This window comes from Oryctolagus cuniculus, chromosome 20, assembly GCF_964237555.1.
Source record: "Oryctolagus cuniculus chromosome 20, mOryCun1.1, whole genome shotgun sequence".
Taxonomy (NCBI): Eukaryota; Metazoa; Chordata; class Mammalia; order Lagomorpha; family Leporidae; genus Oryctolagus; species Oryctolagus cuniculus.
In genome coordinates, this window is record NC_091451.1 from 42,999,527 (window position 1) to 43,023,035 (window position 23,509).

The 23,509-nt window shown below is 56.7% G+C and overlaps 1 long non-coding RNA gene across 1 annotated transcript in view; it reads right to left on the minus strand.

The window, feature by feature from the left end:
• Positions 1 to 447: 447 nt before the first annotated feature.
• The window catches only part of LOC127487982 (uncharacterized), a 34,437-nt gene continuing 11,375 nt past the window's right edge, over positions 448 to 23,509 (minus strand). The window contains exons 2-4 of the long non-coding RNA XR_007915363.2: positions 20,671 to 20,760; positions 17,301 to 17,495; positions 448 to 1,976 (exon numbers count right to left, since the gene is read on the minus strand). This is a non-coding gene — a long non-coding RNA (uncharacterized lncRNA). The remainder of the gene's footprint in view (positions 1,977 to 17,300; positions 17,496 to 20,670; positions 20,761 to 23,509) is intronic.

A 23,509-nucleotide genomic window follows, 5' to 3' on the forward strand; every position in this document is an offset into this window, starting at 1 on the left:
AAGGGGGGGGGGTCCCAAGCTCCCCTGGGAGACTTGGGAGGGGCTGTGTTGGGGAGCCTGCCCTGCAGCCAGCAGGGGCGGGGCTCCAGCTGACCCACGGATGCCGCCGGGGTTGGGCACCCCGTGAAGCCCGTGCCACGCCACAGGTTCTCTCCTGTGAGTCGCACTCACACCCGCACGCCAGCAAACCCGCAGCAGCCACCTCCCAGGGACCGACGAGGCCCGGGAAGTCGGTCTTGTTCTCCATCCCAGAGTGCATTGCACCGGTTTGTGAATCACCAGGCGTAAGCGCCCGGCTTCCACAGACCATCGGCACTGCCTCCTCTGCACGGACCCAGCCAGGTCTGAAGCTGCAACCCCAGAGCAGACTGAAAGGCCAGCTGCTGCCTCCCCCGCCCCGCCGCCCCCTCCCTCCCTTTACCCCCCGCTTTGGAGCAGGGCCTGGCGTGTAGTAGGTGCGCGACGAAGGCTTCTCGGGCAAACTAGGGATCTGTAGGCGCGCTCCCAGCCACTGTCTTGTGCCGGGGTGCTGAGGGCTGCTGTCGCCCCGACTCTGCGGAGGAAACAGTTGAGGCTGCAGGGGCTTCGCTGCTCGTTCAATTCCTTTTCCCGCCTCGGGCTCAGATGATGAAACAGCTCCTCCAGGAAGCCCTCCGGCCTTCCCAAAGTTGACCTCTTCCCCTGATCCCCAAACCTCTGCTGTTTATCTCCCACACTGCGGCTGCCGGGAGTGTGGTCGCACAGCAGCCCAGCTCCTTCCCAACGCCTGTGTCAGATTTCACAGCCCCACCACCAGCAAAGCACCCAACACACATAGGTCCTCTGTCATCGTGACTTAAAAACCATCCCCAGTAAGACGGACTGTTGGCGGCACCTGTGTCAGAGCCAGAAAGGGCGTGGAGCCTTCCCTCCATCCCCTCACATAACAGAGCCTTGCCTGTGCTTGTGGCCCAGGGTCAGCACGACCCCTGACTTCCCCCCATATCCCCCCCAGGGCTTCCCAACCACCAGGCTCCAACCAACACCCACACCTGCTTTCTTGTGCCCACTCCCACGGACTGGGGGTGGCTGCCCCTGGCTCAGGTGGAAAGACGGTTGGGATCGATTAGTAATGCCTGCCACTGATACGGCAGGGAGTGCGAGGGAGGGTTGGCGACTGACCCCGGCCTCCCACCACTCTGCGTATCAACAGACATGGTGATTTGTCGGTGGGTTCTGCACACAGGATGGAACTGGGAAGCGACCCACTCAACCTTCTGCAGTCAGATCCCCCCTGCTCAGCCTTCTCTCCTCCACTTGGTGTAGAGTCGGAGCTTGGATCCTGTTCAGGCTCCCATTGCCTGTGCACAAAACCAGGTTCTCCGTTGAGGGTCCGTGGGGAGAAAGCGGCTAAATTAAACTCAGTTCAGCAGTGACGGGTGCATAAGGCAAGTGGGTGGACGTGCAAATGGACACTAGAACAGCAGATAGCACTCCCCCAACTGTCCGGCCTGCACCTGCCTCTCTCAGAAATAAGAGGAGACAGCCCGGCTCGCTGGGGGCCCAGCATGAACTCACGGCTCAGGGGGTGCGGAAAAAGCCATGCCCGTCTTTGCAGCTGTGGGTTGGCACATTAGCAAAATATCCACAAAATATAGGCTTGGGGAAATCATCCTATAAAACGGAATGAACCATTATCCAAAAGAAAATTGCTCAATCGTTAAAGGGATTTTTTTTTAACCATTCAAATCTCCCCGGCCCTGATCCCCACAAGCCCTGCCCAGGGCGCAGGATGTAGGGGGCGAATGTGGGGTTGTTCGCACTTTCTTATCTCCCTTTGCTCTGGGTGAGGCTCTCGTGGCAACTAGGAGTGGAGGGATATAAAGATATAAATATTCTGGCTTAGTTTAGGACGGATGCGGGTTTGAAGTTGCCGTTGTTGACAAAGGCTTGCTCCCTGCCGTGATGTGTTCAAGGTATTTAACAAGCAGGCAAACCTGTAACAAGACAGAAGGCATATTATTTTTCACAAAAGATGACCCTCCAATCCCAGTCCCTTCAAAATACACTCTGTTTTTGTCTTTCCTGCAAGGGTAGAAAACTTCAGGGTTTTACACACAAGAAAGGAAAAAATAAAGTGCATAAATTATGAACAATCCCAAACAGAAGGAAATATTTTTAACTGAGTCCAAGTTGCCGAAGTGCCTTTCACAGCTCCGTGCGCCCTGTGTCTGAGAACCATAGGGAGCGCGTGTCCCTCCCCTCCCCCGGGGTCACAGACCGTCCTGCGTCTGGGACAGGGGCTGATCCTGGCTGCTGCTGGGACCCCGAGCCAGGCACTGGTTCCAGGTCTTTGGGGACCAGCAGTTCTCATGGGTGCAGGCTCCTGTCCTGTGTTCCTCACGCGAGTCCTTGGCCAGGTGTCTGTTTCTCAGTCCAGGCCACGTGCAAGGCACCTGAGCGACAAAAACCCTGGGGGCCCAGAAATGGACGACAGCAACTCTCGCCCTCGACACCCTTGAGTACCCGAAGTACAGTCAAGTGCCCAGGAGCTCGGTGGTGTTGCCTGTGGGAGCTCGGGGGCCTGGGGCCTGGGCCACACACATACATGCATCCGCACATGCATGTACACACGTATGCACACACATGTACACGCGTGCTCACACACACACACAAGAAGTCTTTCTCCCCGAGGCCCTCAGAGATTTCTTTGTGTGTCTGATGCTGATGTTTTCACTCTTTCTGCCCTGCCATGTGTCAAGCAGCACACCGGGCACTCCGTGGGTGTGGCCTTGTGGACTCTCACTCACAGGCAAGGAGGACCAAGGCGCAACCCAAGACCCCTCTGCGGCCAACCAGGACCCGGCTCAGCCCTCCGGCCCCACACCCAGAGCCGTCTCTCAGGGACGACACAGGAACTGCCTGAGTAAAGGGATCACTTCCTTTGCAAAAGAGGAGACAAGGGCCCAGAGAGGGAACCTGACCTTCTTGGAACTGCACAGCACGGAGCTAAGCCTGGCGTCCGGGTCCGCCGGCCCCCAGGGCCCTGTGCACGGCTCCACGACACCCACGCCTTCCCCGTCCCTCGCCTCACCCACCCCCAACGTGCCACGTGGCTACCAAGTCACAAAACCATCTCAATGGAGGTGCTGTAAATATTTTCCACTTGGTTTGCCCGTGAACAAGAGTCTTTCTCTGCCTCGCAGTTTTAGACAATTTACGCTTCCATTCTCAAAACAGATTTTTTATCCTAATAAAGGCTTTTATTACTATTATCCACCTGTCATTACACAGCATTAGACAATTACTGAGCGCAGGCTGACTCCCACCACGAACCCTCCCCCTGCTCGCGGGGGGGAGGGGCGCACGCACACAGAACATTCCATTAAAAAATAGAGATGAATCCTTAATTTTTTTTAAAGCACTGCCAAGGCTGCTACCTACGCCTTTTAAAACTTTGTTGTGAAAAGTGGCTGGCGTGAGCCAGAGGGAGACAAGGAAGCGGAGTGGGCTACAACCCGTCTCCTGCCCCGCTTTGATTGCCACGCGATTGACAAAATAATTTGTACCCGTCGATGCTCATGAAGGGAATTTTACAATGGATTTGCCAAGCAGATTTTTAATTTTAATCAGTAATGAAAAAATGACAACATGGATCACAACAAGACGTCAGCGCCTGAACGGCCTTGCCGGCCCCGCCAGGCGGCCTCCACCGGGGAGCGGCACCTCCGCGAACATCAATCACTCGTCACTCGTCTCAAATTCCTGTACATCTTCGGGGTTTAATTAGACATTAAGTTCTTTACCCGCAATTTGCAGAACTGTCACTTACCCAAAGTGCAAGACGCTGAAAAAATGCTCCACGAATGTTTGTCCCCTTGCTAGCAAAAGAGCACGGGGAGCAAGTTCAAGTCCTGGCCCCATCACATACCAGCCAGCTGGGGGGCCCTGAGTCACGTGACCGCTATGAGTGTTTGCTGTCAGCAGATGCGGAAACGGTTCAGTCCATCCAACCCACTTCTGAGCATGAATTGTAACAATGTATCTAACATCCCTGTGAGGGAATCCTGCAAGGCCCCCCTGGCTTCCCCGCCCTTTCTCTCCATCACTGCCTGCAGAGAACCAGGAACTACCCCACCTCTTGCAAGAGGGCTGTAGGGCACCACGGCTCACTAGGCTAATCCTCCGCCTTGCGGCGCCAGCACACCAGGTTCTAGTCCCGGTCGGGGCACTGGATTCTGTCCCGGTTGCCCCTCTTCCAGGCCAGCTCTCTGCTGTGGCCAGGGAGTGCAGTGGAGGATGGCCCAAGTGCTTGAGCCCTGCACCCCATGGGAGACCAGGAGAAGCACCTGGCTCCTGCCATTGGATCAGCGCAGTGCGCCGGCTGCAGCGGCCATTGGAGGGTGAACTAACGGCAAAAGGAAGACCTTTCTCTCTGTCTTTCTCTCTCACTGTCCACTCTGCCTGTAAAAAAAAAAAAAAAAAAAAAAAAAAAAAAGAGGGCTGCAGGGAAACACTGGGGCACAGCTCAGCATCCCAGTCCCCTGCCAGCCCGCAACCACCTGCCGTCCCCAGAGGCGCTCAGCAGGGAGTGCATTTTGCTCTCTGTGGCCTTGGCTCTGTGCAAAACACCTAAAGCTGGGTCTGTTTTGAAAGCCTCAGGGCCTTGGGGTACTCATCCTGTTTGGTTTTTCTGGGCCAGAGGAGACAGACAGGTGGATAGCTGGTTTCACATCTCAGGGACGGACAGCAGGCTGCAGGCCGAGCCTGCCAGGGCTGCCCCAGCTCTGCGCTCGCGTGCCCCACGCTCCGGAAGCAGAGTGGGAAATAGACAGGCTCGTCTCCTTTAAGGGAGCCCTGGCTTTCCAAGGCACACTGCTTAGACGAATATAAAAGGTGGATTGTGAAAAGCCATTACTCAGAGACAAGAAATGCACCCCGGGCAACCTCAGGAGCAAGGCGGATTCTCTCGCGGAAGTGTCTCAAGTGAGCCGGACTCCCCACCCCTGAGATCGGGGGTCGGGGACTGGGGTGGGGCACCCAGTGAGGACGCGCTCACTTTCCACACAAGACCCCAGCTACCAGCAGTAAACCGACCACCCACCCCGTCACGACAGACAAACGGCCCTTTGCCATTTCACACCCGCCCCCCCATGACCTGTCCTCACCTGGGCGATCCCACTGCCTTGCAGGAGCCGGGCGCCGCCTTGTGCCGCCCTGGCCACCCCCGCAGTCTCGCCTCCCCAGCGAGCGCGGGGTCCTTTCCAGGAAGGACACAGCCTGGCCCGCCTGGGTGGCAGACGCACAGCCCAGCTCCCAGGAGGCAAGAGGCGGCTGGAACTGAGCCAGCCCGGCCGGGGCTGGGGCTCGGAGGCTGGGGCCGGGCTGCTGTGTGACACTAGCGAGGCTTTGCCCCTCTCCAGGCCCCGGCTGCCTCTCCCGAAAACCTAAGGAGGAGCTGCTCAGGCTGGCCACGAAAACCCCCTCCACCCCTTGTTCATCTCTGGGCCTGTGAAGCCACGAATGGAAGGGAAAAAATGTTCATGCAGAAAAGGTGAGGTAAAGCAAACAGGGTTTTAGCATCCGCAGACCTGGCTTAAAATCCCAACCCTGCGTGTGCGCACACATCTGTGGATTGGCTTCCTGTACTCACTGCGCCCACGGGGTCACCTCCTCCAGGAAGCCCTCACTGATGCCTCTTTCCCTGGGCTCTGGGCAGGGCTCTCCGGGCCTTCCCCCACCTCACGGCTCCCTCACGACATTCGTAGCAGCAGCGCTTGGTCCCTTCACATCCTGTTTCTGAAGCTGCCTCAGCCTCTCTCACTCCGGCCTCTGGCAGCCAACACCTGGGACTCCCCCGGAGACTACCTGAGCCACCGCACCTGCCTTGGGAGAGCCCAGTGCCTGGGGGCTTCCTTAACCAGTGCCGGGCCCTAGCGCCCCTCGCCTGGAGTCAGGATGAGCTGTGAGTGCCACGTGTGCTCTGGGCTCTGCAGGGGACCAGACCGAGGCAGGAGTCCCTACAGTGGCCTCTCCTGCCAGGACCAGTGGCTTCTGGGAGCGCTTCTTTAACAAGTGGCCTAACACACGGGTCCCACCTGCATTTCTGGACAGCAGTCAGCGTGCTGCCCACTAAGGAGATGCGCAGCCTATTGTTAGATCTGCCTGGGCCTGGCTCAGCGAGCGCCGCCCGTGGCACAGAGCAGCCAGCGTGTCTGGCAGTCCAGCCTCCGCGAGAGTGGAGATCTTTCTATCTCTCGATCTTCAGCCTCGGTGCCTGCCCCGCCGTGGGCTCTCAACAAACATTTACCGACCAGATGAGCACATGTGGCTGCCCACACACTGCCACGAAACACCTACTCTCTGTTTAAAGTCAGCCGGGCTCCGGCACCCCGCCCAGGCCCGGGACACGTGGTGGGGATGGAGAGCAGCTTAGACCCGCCTCGGCCAGGCCAAGTGCATCATCGGCGGCACCCACAGAGGACGCCGCCGGGCAGCATCACCCTGGGCGACCTCCTGGCACTGTGGGAACAATGGCTGGGCCAGGAGACGCCGGCGTCTGTGGGCCGGGGCGGGCTGGGTCAGCAGGTTCACACTCTGCAGGCAGCAGCGTGAGTGCCGGCATAGTGGGGCTTTGTCCCGGCTCCCAGCACCCTGGGCGGCCCACGTCCACCTTCCAGCTCCAGGAGGCTCCTTCCGGGCATGGGAAACCCCAGGGCTTCGGGGCTGACAGAGCCTGGTCCCCGGAGCCACCTGCCAGTGCCTGTCCCTGCAGCTGGCACAAAGCAGTCCTATTCCCTGCCCATTTGCAAAGAGGGCTGTGATGGGGACCACGGGCAAGAGGGTGGGGATCCCCATCTATTGAGCACCTACTGTATACGAAGCTCTGGGCTGTGCACTTCCTGTTCCTTCCCCCACTCACCACTCTGCAATGGACGTGTGCTCGCGCCTGTATGCAGATGGGCAGACTGAGGCTCTGAGCTGCCCGTGGCCAGCCTTAGGATCCCAAAGGCCTGTGCTCTTCCCCTCCCCCAGCTGGAACCCAGTTCCCTCAACTGCCCCTTAGACAGCCACCCCCACCCACCTCCCACCTGTGCAGGGCAGACCCGGCTGGGAGGAGGACGTGTTTGGGCCCCAGCAGCGCCTGCCCCAGCACACTCTGTGTACCCGAATCCCACCTGCCTCAGCCTCTCACCCTTCCAGAACACAGGGAACCGAAACTTCTCCTCTCATGGCCCTGAGGCCCGGTCTGGTCAGTCTCTTCTCTCAAGAAGGGGAGGGGACAGCCCCAAGCCTGGCCTCACTCTCCACCAGCCTCCAGCCCATGACCCTCAAGGGACAGACGCCTGGTGACCCCTCCTGCTCAGAGAATTGGGCAGAAACCGTCCCTGGGTCTCACCCCAGCCTCCTCCTGTGAACCGAGCCTCGGTGTCCCCAGGCGGAAGCCCTGCCCCAGGCTGCTTGCGTTCAAGCCGGCCCCGCCCACAGCTGTGCTCGCTCACCTGTGGGGACCCGGCACATGCACTCGGCAGAGCATCCAAACCAGGACTTCCTCCTCTAAAAGCCGGGGGCCACAAACAGAGGGTCTTCACCAACAGGAGACGGCGAGGCATGGGACGATTGCAGGAGGCATGGGACGATTGCGCGCGGCCTCCATGCTGGGGGCTAAACGGGCAGCTCCCCTAACCCCAGCCATGTGGCCTGGACCTCGCTCAGCCTCGGCTGCACCCTCTGTGTCCTGGGTGGGGTAACGCGGCTGCCTTGCGGGTCTGTTGGGGACATCACAGGAGGGCAGCACCCACAGAGACTTCCTGCGACACCCTCCTTGTCCTCGCCTCTCCAGGCCTGGTCCTGCCGCTGACTAGCTAAGGGGGGTCCCACACATGCTGGCGACCTTGCCTGAGCTCTGGTCTCTTCCTCAGCTCAGTGGGAACACAGACTTCTGTGCCACGGGCGCTGTGAGGACGAAGCAGGAATGGCAAAGCTGAGGCACCTGGCCTCCCCGACTCAGCGGGTACCCCCGTCTGCTGTCCCCTCACCCTGGGCAGATCAAGGCAGTATCTGTGGTCCTCGGACAGCGATGGCCACCACCCATGGCACGCGGTGCACACTCCACACGCAACCACGAGGGGTATCCACTGCTTCCCAACTCACGGCTCAGCCACTCTCTCTGGCAGCTTGAAATTGGCCAGGGTGGAAGCATTTACACCACCAAGATTGGCAAGTCCCACGCTCGGCATCACACCAGGATTACAGCGCCCATGACCTTGACAGCATGTGTAGCTGCCAGCCTAGCAAAGGCACCGCCCAGCCCGAGACCCCAGCCCCAGGTCTGCAGGGTCCCAGCTCACAGATGAGCAAATGCAGGCCCAGGAGGTCTCGCCTTCCACAGAGCAGGATCCCACATCTCAGCACAGCCCAGAGCCCTCCCGCAGGGTGACGTGCGTCAATCAAAACTGCGGGGCGCCTGCAGAAAGTCCGGGCGAGCCTACCCTGACTGCCCCGGAGGCATGACAGTTCCCAAACAGAGGGAGGCAGGGCCAGTCCAGCGCCCAGTGGACGCGACCTCAGCAGCGAGCAGCCCAAGCCCGTCCGTCCACACGAGAGTTCCGTGGGGCCGGGTCAGCAGCAGCACAGCCCGCGTGCAGGGGAGATGCTGAGCCAGGCAGAGAGCCCTGCCTGCAGCCCTGCAGCCTTCCGCTGGCCACGGGGAGGGGAGCAGCTGCTGGGAAAAAGGGGCGAACACTCAAGTCTCGCTCCAGCTGCCCAGGACGCCGCAGCCCCTCCTGCCTATCCCTCCCCAGGGCTGCGGCCTCCAGGGGCCTCCCTTCCCCTCACTCAGACACACAGGGAGTGGAGACCCTGCTGGGCGTTCCAGGCCCAGGGACGCCTGTGGGCTTCCAACCCATCTTCCCCCACGGCTTGCTTCTTGGCTTGCACCCGACAGCTCCCTCCCCTCGCCTCCTCCCCCTCTGCTGCCCGCCTTTCCCTTCTCTTCCATCCTAGGGGCTGACTCGGGTGGAACCCTGACCCCAGGGCAGGCTCCCAGCACAGTGCTCAGGCCCCACGTCTCCTGTCCCCGGCACCCTCAGAGGGAGGCGTGCTACTAAGAGGGAAGTGGCTTAGCCAGGCCACTTGGCTCAGCAGCGAGAGATCGGCCCAGGAGCCCTGGGCACAAAGGCAGCCCAGAGATCCATGCTGGGTGAGGGAAGGAAGGGAAGAGGGCTGGTAGGTATTTTCAAGTTCAGACTTCATCTGCTCCCTGTCCTGCACCAAGCCCTTCGATGCAGCCGTGGTCGGCGAACTCGAGCCTAAGCCCCTTGTCGGCATTCAAGGCCTCCCTGGCTGCTCCTGCCCCTCCGTGGCCTCTTCTGTCCCACTGCCTGTGTAGCACCAGTGGTCCCGTCAGGTCACGCTCATGTGCACACATACAAGCATACCCATGCAGATGCACACACACACACGTGCACACACACAGCACAACAGCCTGCTGGGCCACTGTGTTCACATGTACACACACACAGATACATGTCCACACATGTGCACACACAGCACACAGCCTGCTGGGCCAGCCGTGCTCACGTGCACACACACACAGATACATGTCCACACATGTGCACACACAGCACACAGCCTGCTGGGCCAGCCGTGCTCACGTGCACACACACACAGATACACATACACACACATGTGCACACACAGCACACAGCCTGCTGGGCCAGCCGTGCTCACGTGCACACACACACAGATACATGTACACACACACATGTGCACACACACAGCACAGCCTGCTGGGCCAGCCGTGCTCACGTGCACACACACACAGATACACGTACACACATACGCACACACAGCACACAGCCTGCTGGGCCAGCTGTGCTCACGTGCACACACACACAGATACACATACACACACATGTGCACACACAGCACACAGCCTGCTGGGCCAGCTGTGCTCACATGCACACACACACAGATACACACACACACACACGTGCACACACACAGCACACAGCCTGCTGGGCCAGCTGTGCTCACGTGCACACACACACAGATACATGTACACACACAGCACACACAGCACACAGCCTGCTGGGCCAGCCGTGCTCACGTGCACACACACACAGATACATGTACACACACACACATGTGCACACACACAGCACACAGCCTGCTGGGCCAGCCGTGCTCACGTGCACACACACACAGATACATGTACACACACACATGTGCACACACACAGCACACAGCCTGCTGGGCCAGCCGTGCTCACGTGCACACACACACAGATACATGTACACACACACACATGTGCACACACACAGCACACAGCCTGCTGGGCCAGCCGTGTGCTCACGTGCACACACACACAGATACACGTACACACATACACACACACAGCACACCGCCTGCTGGTCACGTACATGCATGTGCACACACGCACAGACATCATTCATGGGTAGAGGTCTGTCTATTTTCCTAAATTCCTCTGAAACTTCGGGCTTCCAGAGCTTATCACCTAACATAGCTTCCACCATGTCTGCTCTGTTCAGTCGTCTTAGGCGTGAAAGGCCAGCAGAGTTGCTCAACACCGCACCAAGTGCAGCTCAGCCCCTCGCTTTATTTAGCTAGACGCTCTCAGGAGCTCCTAAAGGGCTCTCAGAACACACTTGTTTGTTTGGGGGGAGAATTGACCGACTCATTCGCCAGATCAAACCATTCACTCTTCCAGAAACACTCCTGACCCCGCCTAGGTGCCAGGTGCACCCTGGGGGCTGACACCCAGAGCAGGGCAGGAGCCCGGAGCAGCGGTCACTGCTCAGCACAGACCTCCCGAGGGCCACTGCATACCAGGGCCCGAGCCAGGCTCTGCGGGGAGACAGCTGGACACAGGGAGCTGGGCATGAGGGCGGCCTGAGGGAGGGGCCCCGCACCTGGGAGAGATTTAGCTACAAGATCACAAGGTCAGACCCCACAGGACAGCGATGCTCGGGGAGTGACCAGGGAAGGCCCACAGCTGTGTGCGTCCCTGTGCCCACTCCGGCACAGGCCACGAGCCACACGACTGTCCCCTTAACCCGAGAGCTGTGAGAGAGCTCTCCCTGCGTCTTGTGCCTACCCCAGCCCCTGACAGGTGACCAGCTGCCGGCCTGCAGGACAGCAGAGGTGCTGGGAGGCGGGGCTGTCCCCAGGCCCCTCCTCTCCCCCTTCAGCAGCCGTCAGAGGTTCCAGGAGACGGAGCCACTGCCCAAGGCTGGTGGGCAGTGGGAGGCGAGGCAGGTGGGGAGCCCAGTCTCACTCCCCTGGACTCTGTCCACTACTAGGCTCTGGCAGTCATGAGAGGTGACTGTGAAGACCAGGACAATGACCACGAGGACACCAAGGCCTGAGGGGTCTGCTTCCCACCAGGCAGGCACAGCACCAGGCATCTGATGCTTGCTAACTCATTTCATCCTCACCACCGTGGCGGGGGGCGGGGACATGCTCTCGTGCCCATTTGACAGATGACGACACTGAGGCAACAGAGGGTAGCACTCAGTCCATGCGCTGTGGCAGTGGAGGGCCGGCCAGCCATGGCCTGCCGGAGCCCTGGGGGAGCCCATCAGCCGGGAGGGGCCATCAGCCGGGAGGGGTGGGCAGGGGCTGGACAAGGCAGCCGGAGGAAGTCGGCTCCACCTTGGGGAAGCCACCACGGACACACACCAGAGCCTGCGGAAGATGGACAGGAGCAAGGGCAGGGTCCGTCCCCAGATCAGGGCCACACCTGGGGCAGGAGGATGGACTCCCACACCCAGCCACCGGCAAGGGGGACTCAGCCGGGGGCCACGTCCAGCGCATGGCGTGCAGGAGCTGCGTGACCGGAGGGCGCAGTGGAGCCCTTCTGTGCCCAGAGGCTCCTGCCGAGAACGGAGACGGAGATGCTGGAAGCCTCTGTACAGCTCCGTGTCTCCCGCGGGGCTCCACGCTTAGGACAGCAGCACCCGGTTCTCCGGGAAGAAGGCAGAGCCTTCCAGAAAGCTCCATGGTCCGACACCCCAGCTCATCTAGCTGAGCTGAGTCCATAGGGAGGAGGCTGGAAGGAGGCAGCATTGCCTCAGACCCCGGGGAGCCCCCATGCTGGCTCTGAGCGCGCCCTTGGCCTCATCCAAACCCCGCACTCTGCGTGGGGCCTTCGCCAGCCTTGCCTCGGGGACCCCACGGCAGCTCCCCATCGACGCCTCATCCTCCCATGTTACAGAGGGAGAGACGGAGTCTCAGGTGCCTGACGCCGCCCAGTGACGGACACAGCCGAGGACAGGCCGGGATGCGAAGCCGACCAGCGGGACCCCAAAGTGAGCCCCACACGCCCCGGGAACCGTGTGTTCCTGGGGCTCGCCAGTGCTGGGAACGAGACGCGCTCCCCGGCAGGAAGCAGGCCAGAGCAGAAGCGTGGGCTGCCGATCATCGGAGGAGCATATGCCCGCCACGGCTGGAACCGCGGCATGCTCGTTTTTCCCAACCCCCGCCCCCTCCCCGCACTTAATATTTTGCATGTTCCCCTGTCAAATGCCGCAAGCATCCTCATCGCCATGTTGCACAAGCCCCCGAGATATTTTCTGTCTCGTGTCTTCTCCCACAGAGCGGCTGTCTTCTGAGCCAGGAATGGACCGAGCGAGAAAGTCTTGCAAGTCCTCCAGCCACTCACACATCCAGCACCGTTGGCTGCACAGAGCAGCATTCGGGCCCAGTTCACCCGGCAGACGCCCACATTATGCAATGAGCCAGAGCGCAATCAGCAGGGCGTGCGAGGTGCACGGCTGGACGGGGCATCCTGGGCTTCCGGGGGAGCCCTGGGGGCTGGGAGCAGGCACAGCCAGGCCACACCTGCCCCAGGGACCGCACCTGCAGGAGACTCACATTCAAGGTGGAAGTGAGGGGCCAGCACCGTGGCATAGTGGGCCTGGCCTCCACCTGCAGTGCTGGCATCCTATATGGGTGCTGGTTGGAGTCCCGGCTGCTCCTCTTCCGATCCAGCTCTCTGCTATGGCCTGGGAAAGCAGTAGAAACAGCCCAAGTGCTTGGGCCCCTGCACACGCATGGGAGACCAGGAAGAAGCTGCTGGCTCCTGGCTTCAGATCGGTGCAGCTCCGGCCGTTGTGGCCATGTGGGGAGTGAACCAGCGGATGGAAGACTCTCTCTCTCTGCCTCTCTGTAACTCTGCCTTTCACATTAAATAAATAAATCTTAAAAAAAAAAAAAAAGGAGGAAGTGAGCCCCTGAAGCTGCAGGGTACCCCTGGTTCTCCCCATCCCCTCTGCCTCCACACCCACCCGGCCTCCCCGCCCCGTCCTGCACCCGCAGCCGGCCGGGGCATCTTCCTGAGGTCCACAGCCACCTTCTGATTCAGTGTCGCCTACAGGAAGACCTGGGCAGGGCAGAGAAGCCCCTGAAGCCCCTCCACCCCTTGTCCAGACCTAACCAAGTGCCCTCCCGGCGCTCACTGTCCGTCCACACATGCACACACGCACATGTGCACAGGCCCTGGGCACCCACCTCTGTCCCTGTCCGCTCTCCTGTCTCTTGGACAAGCAGCCCAGAGTCTGCAAGTGTGGGGTCCTGTCAGCTTCACCCTACACCTAAAAACTCCAGAGCCCACGATCACCAGCTCCTTGCCCTGGCTTCTCTCCCCTCCTGTGCGGGATCCGTCCAGGGTGACTAAAATCCAGGAAGACTGAGTCAGACCTGTGGGTGTGGCCAGAGAATCTGGCTGCTGCTTTTTTTAAGATTTATTCATGGATTTGAAAGGCAGAGTGATGGAGAGGAAGAGACAAAGAGAGAGAGAGAGGAGTGGGGTGGGGAGGCAGATCTTCCATCCAAGGGTTCACTCCCCAAACAGCCGCAGCAGCCAGGGCTGGGCCAGGCTGAAGCCAGGAGCCAGGAACTCCGCTGCGTCTCCCACAGGGGTGGCAGGGACCTGAGTATGCGAAGCGTCCCCGGCCGCCTCCAAGGCGCATTAGCAGGGAGCTGGATCCCAATGGAAGCAGGGCTCCCTCGGACGTGGGGTGCCAGCATGCCGAGTGAGGACTCCTCATGCGGTGCAGCGGCGCTGTCCCCAGGACCCAGGCTTGTTGAGCGCCTTCTCGTTGGTATGCGTAGACACTGGAGGTAGAAACCCATGAGTGGCAGGCGCCCTGGTGCCTAGGTTTAGGCACTCCTTTCCCACAGCCCAGCCTCCACATCTGTCCGCATCACTGCCGGGATTTCTCACACCGCTCAGGACCGTGTGCGTTCCAGACCTTTCTAGAAGCAAGCCAGGCCCTCTGTCGGGTTCACTCCTCTCCCAAGAAGACCTGTGGGTCTGGCTACGGCAGAGCGTGTCGGCCTTCGGATGGCGCAACCACCAGCTGACTCCCAAGTGGCTCCCGCCCAAGAGCCAGGCGGCCAAGCCCCGAATCGGGAGAGGCAGCGGTGGTGGGTGAGTGCTGTTGGTTCACACCACCGGCTGTGGGGGCTTCGCTCAGCGGCGGTAGACAACCAGACCCCCTCACCTTATGAATGACTCACTGAGGCTCCGCCCCGTCCAAAGGGATAAGCCACATCCCCACGCGGAATCTCCTGACCCTGGGCGGCTCCCAGGGAGCAGGTGCGAGGGGGTAGAGACCCCTACTCTGCCGCTTCTTCATTCCACGGCGCGTTTTCCCTTAAAGCACAAGGGTTCTTTCGCCCAGGGAAGTGGAGGAAGGCTCGCCTCTGCACAGTGAGACGCACACAACATCATCATGTTCTGTAATGACTGCTCAGAGAAAAATCATGTTTTCTTCACAAAGAGCCTCCTCGCCCTTTTTCTGTCTCCCAAATCAACCCAAACCGCAAGAATTATGAAAAATACAGCCTCCAACGTGCTATTCAATCTGTCAGATTTGCAGTCCTTCATTATACGCGTAATCACAATAAATAAAACATAAGGCTGAGTGAGTGGAGCAAAGTTCACCACGGAGAGAGGCCTGCAGCCCATCTGCCCGTGAAAACTGCTGGCCACGGTGAAGCGGGGAAGTCACCCGGGAGCAGGGGGTCGGAGGCCCCGCCCAGCCAGGGGACGCCGCGACTCAGAGCCCACCAGAACCAGCGCTGCAAACTCGGGGCCCAAGCTGAGCAAAGTCCTTCCCACACACTTGCTCAAACTTCTCCAAGGCAACAGATTTGCACTTGCTTTTAAGAATTCTTTTCACTCAGAGAAAGAGTTTACCGTGCCTGAGCTCTTGAATGCCAGGCAGCGTGGCGGTCACGTGGCAAACCGCATCCCCACGCTGCCTGACAACCCCGAGCGATGGGCACGGCCCTGGTGGCCGGAGTGTGGGCTGCGGAATCCAGACAGAACCGGATCTGAAGCCCCGTCCGTTGCAGCGTGAACTCAATGCCCCCTCAGCAAATGCTGCCGGATGACAAAATGTCTCGCTCTCGCGATCTCCCTCTCCTCTGCCTTCCCACCGTCACACATCCCAATCTGTAAGATGGGGGGGGGGGGGGGCAGGAGAGGCACAGGGACGAAGACACCACTTCGCACAGCGGAGCAGCTGAGGCCAAGCCCCGCCTCCGCTTCTGATTCCTGCTCCCTGCTCACTTGCACCCTGGAGGCAGCAGGTCGTGGCCCAAGTACGTGGGTCCCTGCCACCCACACGGGAGACCCAGATGGAGTTCCCAGCTCCTGGCACTGGCCTGGCCCAGCCCCAACTGTTTCAAGTCTTCAGAGAGTGAACCAGCAAATGGAAGGTGTGTATGTGTGTGTGTGTGTGTGTGTTTGCCTTTCAAACAACTATAAATAAGTAAATGCCATGAAGGGTTTAGCCCTAATCAGACTGAGCTCACAGTTCCCAAGGGGGAGCCAAGCCAAGCTGATGTCTTCTAAGCTGATGGACCCTCACACGGCCAAGCAGCATTCCTGTCACTGTGCTCAGAACACAACCAAGCCTCGTGCCCCAATTCCCCAGGCCTGGGGAAGACACACAGACCTCCCTCCTGGGGAGGGGTGGGCCTCCAGGGACCGGGCCCTGCAGGAAGTCGTCAGAGCAGCTCCAGGGGCCCACAGAGGAGCTGGGTGTGGTGCCGGGCCATCGAAGGCTCTGGGGCGGCCAGCAGCAGCCAAGATGCAGAGCACGACCTGGCCCTGGACAGCTCTGGGCCCTCGCTGTGTTCTCGCCAAGAGCACGAGGTTTTAGGGGACAGGCTGCCCCAGCCGGGCACCTGCCGTTCCCTCCCAGTGACATCACTGATCAGTGAACACTAACGGGCACGTTGCAGCTCCAGCCCACTCCTGCACAGCGCCTCCAACGACTGCCCTAGAACAAGTCGCATCACAGAGCTTGTAACTCAGGGCCCCCAGCTCCGATGGGCTCACGGAGAGTGGACATCAGCAGGGGCCATCTGCTGGGAGGGCCACACCAAAGGAGATCTTGTCTAGGAGCCCAAGGCAAACACCCACCACGTACCCCACAGTGCCAGGCACAAGGCACCCTGTCGTACAGTACTTGTGGGAAGAACGAATGCAGGGAGGAAGGCGCTGAGTGTCCCGCCAGGGACTTTCATGCACTGCTCCTCCTTTGATAAAGAAAGAGCGCTCGGTTCGCTGAGCCTGATTCCCGGTCTACACAGTGGCGATCACATGACCTGCCTCACAGTGCTGGAAGGTTAGGAGACCAGTCCTGGGTCTATGCGTCCACAGCAATCGGTATAATTCAGTCAAGTTCAGCAAAGACTAACTCCCCATCGGCGTGACCACTTGCTACCATTCGTTCAGCCTCAGCGCTGTGGCTTGCTGGTCTCGTTGATCTTCGTGACACTCCTTTTGTTAGACGTGGGATTTCCCTCCTCCACCATATTTACAAGAGCTGTAGAAGGAAGAAGCCTGACGCAGTTAACACCGTACCTTCCACTCTACAGGAACACCAGACCCACTGCTCCGAGGGGCCCACCCTGTCCAGACGAGGCCGTCCTGAGCGACAAGCCCCTCTGACACATAGCTGGCTGGCGGCACAGGGACGTGCCCAGGCTCTGTGTCTTCGCTCAGATGGGAGCTGGAGCTGGGGGGAGCTGGCAGCGTAGCAGCAGAGGGGCCCTGCGTGCCCTGACCACGCGCACCAGCCTGTGCTGTAATTGCGATTCCAAGCCTAGAGCCAGCGCGAGGTGGAGCAGCTAAGCCTGGAGCCCCTCGCAGACTGGGGATGCTCGAAGCTGGCTGGAGCCACTGACTCGCAGCAGAGCCAGACAGGAACTCTGAAGGAAAGCATCCCCCACGGAGGCCCACAGGACGCCTGCAGATTAAAGAAAGCCAGCAATGAACTCACCGGGTAGATCACAGACAGGAGGAGGCGAGGATCATGAGAGGCCGTGGATAAGAACAACAAAGATCTGCACAAGGTCAGTGCAGTGAGTCCTGTAAACAGCAACGCATGGGCGTCTAAAGGGCGCGCGGGGCGTGCAAAGAGGCATCGGACTCGCCAAGACGGCCGATCCACAGCAGGCTCTCGGGAGCGACCGAGCTGCGAAGAATAATCAATGGGAATTGTGATATTTTTTTAAATCAGTGGTTGACAAGTAGATTGAACACAACTGAAAATAATATGTATGAACCTGAGCATAGCATCTGATTACACGACCCAGAATCCAGTGTCAGGAGACAAGGAGAGCGTGAGAGAGTAGAGGCCAGAACGGGAAGCTGTGACGCGTGCCAAGCAGAGTCCCCGAAGGAGAGTGCAGACGATACCGGGAGAGAGGCAGCGGCTGAGAACTTTCCAGGTCAGATAGGAGACGAATTCAAGGTTCTGGAGTCACAGCAAAGCCCTGGAAGGGTGGGATGGTCTAGACCCTCTCAGGCATCCGCAGTGAATCCCGAAAGCATCAAGGACGCGCTAAGATTTCCGAGCGGCCAGACGGACAGAAGAGATGGCCTTGCAGGCAGTGGCAAGGCTGCCAGCAAACTCCCGCACCAGCAACAGCAGCCACAAGACGGGCAGCGCGGTGCAGAGCGTGCAGGTGCCATCACCACCAACCCAGGGCTGTGTGCGCCACAGAACTGCAGTGCCCGGGCAGAAGCCAGACGAAGATGTGCTCAGACAGCGGCCTTGGCGGTGAAGGAGCAGGGAACGAAGTAACCACAGAACAGTGTGCGGGGCAAGAAGCAGCGGCGAGGGACTGGGGTGTGGCGCAGGGGGCTGAGCCGCCGCCCCAGCTGCCCCACGTCCTATCCAGCTCCCTGCTGTGGCCTGGAAAAGCAGGAGGAGATGGCCCAAGTCCTTGGGCCCCTGCACCCACGTGGGAGACCCTGAAGAAGCTCCTGGCTTCAGATCGGTGCAGCTCTTGCTGTTGCAGCCATCTCGGGAGTGAACCAGTGGATCAAAGACTTTTCTGTCTCTCCCTCTCTCTGTAGCTCTACCTCTCAAATAAATAAAGCCTTTAAAAAATTCAATAGTGAGCAAAGAAGGGGATGAATATATATCCATATGTGAACCAACAAAATAATTATAGATAAAAGAATCTAAATAATATGTATTTACATATACTAAACCAGCTAACTGTACATAAAATAAGAAATAATGTGTACTTACATATGAACATATTTATTTATACAAAAAGCAAAATAAGTATAGCTAAAATAACCAGAATAATATGGATGGATATTTTAGTGTCTTCATATATACAAATCAACTAAATAATTGTATATAAAATAAGAAATAATGTGTATTTACATATGAATACATTTACATATATAAAACCAAATAATTGTATATAAAATAAAAATAGTATATATTTAAATGTATTAAACCAACTAAATAAACATGCATAAAATAATAAAATGTAACTTATAAGGTCATAGAAAAATAGAGTAATTAAAATATTAGGCAATGGGCCGGTGCCATGACTCACTTGGCTAATCCTCCACCTACGGTGCCGGCATCCCATATGAGCTCCGGGTTCTAGTCCCGGTTGCTCCTCTTCCAGTCCAGCTCTCTGCTGTGGCCCCAGGAGGGCAGTGGAGGATGGCCCAAGTGCTTGGGCCTCTGCACCCGCATGGGAGACCAGGAGGAAGCACCAGGCTCCTGGCTCCTGGCTCCGGATCGATGCAGCGCGCCAGCCGTAGCAACCATTTAAGGGATGACCCAACAGAAGGAAGACCTTTCTCTCTGTCTCTCTCTCTCTCACTGTCTAACTCTGCCTGTCAAATAAATTAAAAAAAAATTAGGCAGCAATAACACGTAAGGGGGGAGTGGTGATCTGATGATTTGATCTGTGGTGTCCTAAGTTTCTTTTACTATGCAAAGGGAATTAAGAAATCAATTAATTTAGTATGTTATTAAATTAAAGACACATGATAAAGTGGGAAAAATCTGAAAAAAATAGGAAAAAAAGATGAAATTTCAAAATAGTAGAGGGAGAATCAAAATAAAATAAGGGAAAAGGTGAATTAAACAACAATAATAATATGACTGAAAGAGAGAGACGTTATGGGGACCTCTCACAGGAGCTCCAGGTGCTGGAGGTGTCAGACCCAGACTCTCGGGTTAACCAGCTCAATGCGTCCCAGCAGACAAAGGGCTGAGAATTACCCCAGAGCCAGAAGCTACTGAGGGGAATCAAGTATGAAGTTCTAGGGCTGAAATGGAATGACTGAAATTACAGCTTGTGTGGATGGGTTTGATGACAAATAGGACACAGCTGAAGACACAATTAGTAGACTGAAAGGTAGATCAGAAGGAATTATCTGGAATGATGCAGAGAGGCGGCGGTCGAGAACAGAAGAGAAACAGAAGAAAGACAATGGATGGGGCAGGCATTGGGCACAGCTCTGAAGACGCCACTTCCTCTCCCACTTCCTGCACTGGAGTTCACGTTCAGCTCCCAAGGCCAGCCCTGGCTCCAGCTTCCTGCCAATGTGTCCTCTGGCACAGCCCCTCACCATGACAGCCACGCACAGGAGAGGCTGAGGTCCCCGCTCCTGGCTTCAGGCTGGCCAAGGCCCTGCTGTTGGAGCCATCTGGGGAGAGAACCAGCAAATAGGAGACCGCTGCCTGTGTCTCTCTCTCACTTGCTCTCTCTGCCTTTCAAATAAATAAATAGATGTTTTAAATTGTACTCAAAAGGAATCAGAAATGAAGCAAAAACAAAATACATTTTTTTTAAAAAAAGCAATATGAGGTATCATGAAACATCTAACATGTGAAAATGAAGACCCAAAAGAAGAAGAGAAAGAAACAGGCAGAAGAAGCGACACCCAGATAGAGAATGTCTAAGAATCCTCAGGGGCTGGGAAATTTTCTTTTGGGAGATCCAAGAAGTGCTATGACATTTCCAAGAAATCTAACTACACAGGCGCAGGGTCTCAGTCCACCCGCACAAGGAGGGACTGGGTTCGAGGAAAGGTAAGTGTGCCGCTCGCCCGTTCCCCAGCCTCCTGATCCCGGAGACAATCAGAGGCAGCGGGAGTCAAGTCTAGCAAGAACTCGTTTATTTTGCGTGTAACAGACCCTTTTAAAGCACAAAACTGCAGAGTCATTGGGGCAGGGCTAAGGACCAACCAATCACTGAAAAGATCATTTTACGGGATGATTTCTATAGGACTAGCCATATGTCTATACACACGTCATCAGCTGTCGCCATTTCTCCTGATGTTGCATAGCCAATTAGTTTTAGTGGTAAACAACTTTGAGTTCCACCCACCTTACTTCCTCTGGGCGCCATCTTTGAATTGCTTCGTGTAACTAATTTCCCCACACACAGGGGGCCACAGGTACGGACATTGTAGTGAAACTGTGGAAACCAAAGACAAAGTCTTAGGAGAGGGAAAAAAAGACTTTACCTGCAAAACAGCAAAATAATCCTGACATCCAACATCTGTGGAAACAACGAGAGGGAGGCAACGCAATGCTGTCTACAGAGTCCTGGAGAGAAACTTTGCCGAGCCGCACTCCCTAGCAAGAGTGTCCTTCGACGCAGGGGAAATCCGGTATTCCAGTCTGGGAGGAAGGTTCTCAGGCTGAGAGAATCCACACGGGCAGACCCACCCACACTAGAAGACATACTGAGAGCTTCTTCAGAGAGAAGCTTGGAGGGCACAAAGAAATGAAAATGGACAGAAGGGTCAGTTTGTAGAACAATGAGCATCAGTGTATGAAAATCAATGATCTGGGGAGAGGGTATGTGCCATAGAGAGAAATAAAATGCAAAAACTTATAACACACCAGGGCGAAAGGAGTAATTGAACTTAAAGTACTCTAGGATCCTTCCGTTGTCCAGGAAATGGGGGAAGTACTATTTAAAGTCAATCAATCAATCAATCAAAGATGCCAGCTGTGACCGCTGGGACAGCAGTTCACGAAATGTGGTTTTCAGACGTCTGGAAGTTCTCATGGGACAACCATTTTCATACCAAAATGATGGCATTACTTGCCTCTTTTTACTCTGTCAACATGGGCACAGATGGTGCAAAACCCACCGTGGCCCAATCCTTACCCCAAGTCGCTGGGGCAAGGGGTCCAGCACGCCCTTGCAGAACAGAGAACGAAAGAAATAAACGCAGGAGACAATTTCACTAGACTGTCTTTAAAAGAACAGGCAAAGAGGATTAATTCTTGCTGAATTATGAGCCTGGACTGCAGAGTTTTAAAACTTCTGTGTGACGAGCTGGGGTGGAGGCGTGAAGCCCAGGGCAGCACGCTCGAACAACACACCTGTGCTAGTGCAGGGCGCATGAGCCACTTCCCCACCAGCAGCTGCTCTCCCGGAGACTGGCAGGCCAGCTGTGGCCCCTCCGACCTGGCCGCGTCCCACCCATCTGCTCACAAATGAACAAAGTGAATGCGTCACTTGAAGGACCCTGTGCTACCAGTGATCCAATCTGAGTTTTCTTTTTTTTTTTTTTTAAAGATTTATTTTATTTTATTTGAAAGTCAGAGTTACACAGAGAGAGGAGAGGCAGAGACAGAGAGAGGTCTTCCATCCAATGGTCCAATGGTTCATTCCCCAATTTGGCCACAACAGCCGAAGCTGAGCCAATCCGAAGCCAGGAGCTTCTTCTGGGTCTCCCACAGGGGTGCTGGGGTCCAAGGACTTGGGCCATTTTCTACTGCCTTCCCAAGCCATAGCAGAGAGCTGGATTGGAAGTGGAGCAGCCGGGGCTCGAACCGGTGCCCATATGGGATGCCAGCACCGCAGGTGGAGACAGCCTACTTACATCACAGCGCCAGCCCCACAAACCCGGATTCTTGAAGACGTGCCCCGGCCATTGTGAGTTGAGAGCTCTCCGACATTTAAAAACCCTTTTGATAAAATCGGTGGCATAAACGAATGTAGTTTTTTGATATTACACAGTCAAACATGTCAACATTTGGGAGACCCACACAACCTGGTGAAGCAGTATATTCCGACTGACCAACAAACTGTGCTGCGAAATGATGTACAAGTGACAAACCCGCTCAAACTGCATGGGACGGACGGATGTCAATGAAGCAGAAACAGCAGTTAATGATAATATCGAAGATTCACCTTGTGACTGACCTCAAGAAACTATCACCTGTGAAGTGTGGCATACAGCCAAGGAAGACGTCCACAGTACTCTGAGAAGGTTAGAATATCCCTCTTCTCCCGACAACACATCTGAAGGAGGCCGGATTTTCTTCTTGTATTTCAACCCAAACAACACATCACACCAAGAATTCTGGGGCAGATCTGAGGGCAGAGCTGTGTTTTATGAAGCTCTGTATCCAAGTGGGCCAGGACAGATAGATTTAGACAGTGAGAGAGAGAGAGAGACATATAGAAAGGTCTTCCTTCCATTGGTTCACCACCCAAATGGCCACTACAGCTGGAGCTACGCCAGTCCAAAGCCAGGAGCCAGGTGTTTCCTCCTGGTCTCCCATGGGGTGCAGGGCCCAAGCACTTGGGCCATCCTCCACTGCCTTCCCAGTCACAGCAGAGAGCTGGACTGGAAGAGGAGCAACCGGGACAGAATCCAGCACCCTGACTGGGACTAGAACCCAGTGCCCATATGGCATGCTGGAGCCGCAGGCAGAGGATTAACCAAGTGAGCCACAGGCTGGCCACAATCTCCTTCACTCTTGTGCTTTAGAAAATAAAGTCACTTTCTACGGAAAAACAAGAGAGGTTATTTTAATAACTAGGATCTTGCTGCTCTTATATGAATTAATAAACATGTTCATTGTGTCTCAGTTTTAACCCTTAATACTATCCAGCATTGGCAGGGTAGCCTGGATGGATAAAATCTGTCCAGAATTCTGAAGTTAAGAGCATAAAGGTATCTTGAGTGCAGTCTGGGAACCACAGTTCTAGAAGAATCACTAAGAGACGACCAAGAGAACAGGAAGTGGGGATGGGAGAGAAGATTACTAAAAACACCCAGTGAATCTAAGAGAGGTCAAGGGGCCGGCGTTGTGGCCTAGCAGGTGAAGCCACCGTCTGCAGGGCTGGCATCCCATATGGGTGTCATTTTCAGTCCTGGCTGCCCCACTTCCGATCCAGCTCTCTGCTATGGCCTAGGAAA